The sequence below is a fragment of the Crocodylus siamensis genome, chromosome 2, assembly GCF_052110815.1.
Source record: "Crocodylus siamensis isolate JL-2025a chromosome 2, ASM5211081v1, whole genome shotgun sequence".
NCBI lineage: Eukaryota > Metazoa > Chordata > Crocodylia > Crocodylidae > Crocodylus > Crocodylus siamensis.
In genome coordinates this window covers 85,701,404-85,704,683 of record NC_143396.1, presented here as the reverse complement: position 1 = coordinate 85,704,683, position 3,280 = coordinate 85,701,404, and positions in this window count along the sequence as shown.

The window sequence follows — 3,280 nt, the reverse complement described above, 5'->3', positions numbered from 1 at the left end:
GATAAGAATATAACTCACACTATAGGAAACAAACCTGTGTTCATATTTCCTTTCTGAACCCCAGAATTCTAGGGATAATAAAGACTTTAAGTGAGACTTCTTATGTTTTTCTTCTGGATTTATCCCACCATGTACAAAAAAGATACCTTGAAAGTCATTGTACAAACATCTGCACTATACAAGTGTAATGGGCAACGTTTTGAAAGAGAACATATGCAAGACAAAAAATAAAATGCAGATCTTCTAAAACACTACCATCTTCTGACTTCACTTTGGCCATTTCTTCTTTTTTCTCTCCTCCTATACTGGATACACGTGGAAGTATGTGGCAAAAAGTAAACCACACAGCAGTTTCTGTATGTCAGGGGAATTTCCATCTGTTTATGAGGTCAGCTTTTTGACTCCTTTGTGTAGCCTTGAGCAGTAAAAACATTTATATTATGAAGACTAAAGATCTGGCCCACTATTCTCAAAAGAGCTTTTCCCTACGTGGAATTCTAAAATGTTGGCCTGAGGAAAACCTGTACAACTGTCTTTTAAAATAATCTGCTTCCCATTTGTTGCTGGGTACTCACTGAATTATTTCTGAGTTTGACACTGCCCAGAGAAGCTTAATTTTAAGTATTTTGAGAAGTCCCCATGCAATGCCTCTAGCTCGTTGGCAACCTCAGAATTATCTGCTAAAGCAAATTCAAGCCATTTCCCTGTATTGCAGCAACATCTGTTAGCAGCACCAGTCAACATAACAAAGGTGCGGATATGATAAATGTCATTTGAGAATTCTACATAGCTTGTTGCTATGATTAACTTCAATGAAAATGTCATGGCAAATGACAAAGCATAAAGTAAATCTGAATAATGACATTTCTTATTTCTAAGATCTTGGCTCCTATCTGTGCCTCAACAACTTTGATCTTCACAACCTCATGTGCTTCTTACAGAATATTCTCAAATTGTACAAGCTTAATTCCTCCTACAGTTAAAAGAGGTCTTTGTGAAAGTGGACACATTTTAAATTCACCTTCTTCTGGTGCATACTTTAACACCATGTGAAGGCAGAATAGGGGGCTGCCAATCCTGCAGAAGCAGTTTTAGAATGAGACAGCTGTGGCTAACAAATGTGACATTATTCTCTTCTAAATATAAGCTGTGGCTTGAAAGCAGCAGGATTAATGTAATATCATAACACTGTATTTGGAACAATACAGTTACAGAACAAAGATCATGTATTTTTAAATATGCCACTTATTATTTATATATTTGTATTTTGATACCCTTCCTCATGGGGAGAACATCATCACTCTTTTCTACCCACTGCATCATCTTTTCATTTTTTTCCCTTACGTGTTTTTTGTTTTTAGCTAAAAATAACAGGAAGTTTGGAAACTTGAAGATTACCACTACTTTCTGTGAAAGTGTAATAAAACAGAGCTTTAAAAACACAGATATCTGCCTCATCCATGACCCTTTTAGGCTTGCAAGTATGGAGGAGTACCTGATTTAAGATTTCATTCCTCTCTCTGAACAGATGTCTCTTACCTACATTTCCTTATCCTGACAAATCTATGATGGAGGTCGTCCCTGGACTTGTGAAGCTATGCTGGGTTGCCATTTGCTTTCAGATTTTTGTGGTCTTTTTCATCTTTCTAGGTTCAGTCATGAACACAAAACACATTCTGTAGGGATCCAGAAATCACAAGAATTGAAAACAGCAGCCAATGCAAGTACAGAGTAAAGAATTAGCAGTCTATCTTGCTAAGTTATTGAAACTGAATAGGTAACACAGTTTGTTGGGCCGCATACAAATATGTGGCAGGAGATTAAAAAATTATAAGAAAATGCAAGACACTGGATGGAACCTAGGGAAATCAACTGTTGCTAGCAGGATTAGAGTTGGAAAAGGGGAGATACATATGAATCTGACAGGATTAGGTAGAAGAGAAACATGGGAGAAAAAAAGAATGCTAATAGGGGGATTAAACATGAAAATGCCATCATCCCACCAGAACACTAGAGATGCCCATCTATCTTCTGTTACATAACATGAGAGAAACATGCAGAATAATATTAAATTGGAGATTAAATTTGCATCAGTTAAAAAGTATTTGGCTTGGGGAAGGGAGGTTGTTTAAATCTGAGAGCAACTTTGGGTAGTCTATAACAATACAACAGAAGCTATACAAGCTGGTAAATCGAAAATTTCATAAAATATGTGAAGAAGATGGAGCATATTTAAATCAATTCCATCTCTAGATATATGCTAATTAGACAACTCAAAGACCTATTTAATAGGTCTCCCCACTATTATTAGAAATCTTTCAGTAAACCAAGAATGTAGTTTTTGATGAAAGTTTGTTCTACAAAAATTGTCTTACAAGATGCACAGCTCAGATACAGAGCAAATGGTAACCTCCATTCCCTTTCTGTCTCTCTTGAGTGCACCTTTGGGTAGCATATGATTCTACCCAGACTAAGCTCAGGAAATTCCCTCTTATGCTTCAGTCTGGGTGTGTCTACATGAGATGTTTACTGCACAGTTGACTAGCAGCACAGTAGAACCCTTTAAGGCCAGAATAAACTAATTTACTCCACTGCAGGTTAGTACTTGTCAATACAAATACTATCCTACCGCAGAATTTCTTACTCTGCCACAGACACAAGCACACAGGTAAACAGAATACCTCTGAATCTGGCTGGGTGTCCAGATGACACCCTCATGGGCCAGCATTCAGTTCATTAGGGCATGTCTGAGACAAGCTGGGTCAATCACCCTGTACAAGCTGATCCCCTTATGTACTTCAAACTCAGCATGTCTCTACCTTTTAGCATCTTGATAAGCAGACCCCACAGTATTTTCAGGCTTCACAGGGATCTTTAGCTTAGGTAAAAGAAGCGTTGCTGCAGAGCAAGTGGGGAAGGAAAAGTAAAGAAGGAAAAATATACCAAGTTACCACCAGTGTGACTATAAAAGTTATTTATTGCTAAGTACATGAAATATATAATGGCACTAGTAGTAATAGACATGCAAAGGAAAAACAAACACAAACAATCACAGTATTACCCTGGTTTCACTAAGTATTTGGGGAAACTTAGCTCAAGCTTATTTGATACAGTTCAGGTTCAGAAACCTATGTTTAGAGAGAAAAGAGAAAAGCGAGAGCTGGGATCTCACCAGTCCAAAGCACTTGGCTTGCAAAGCTGACAGGTTAAAGTTCTCAGCATGATCCTTGAAGGGAGACAGTCTGCCTCCTTCAGCCTCTTGAGAAGAAAGTGGGTGATG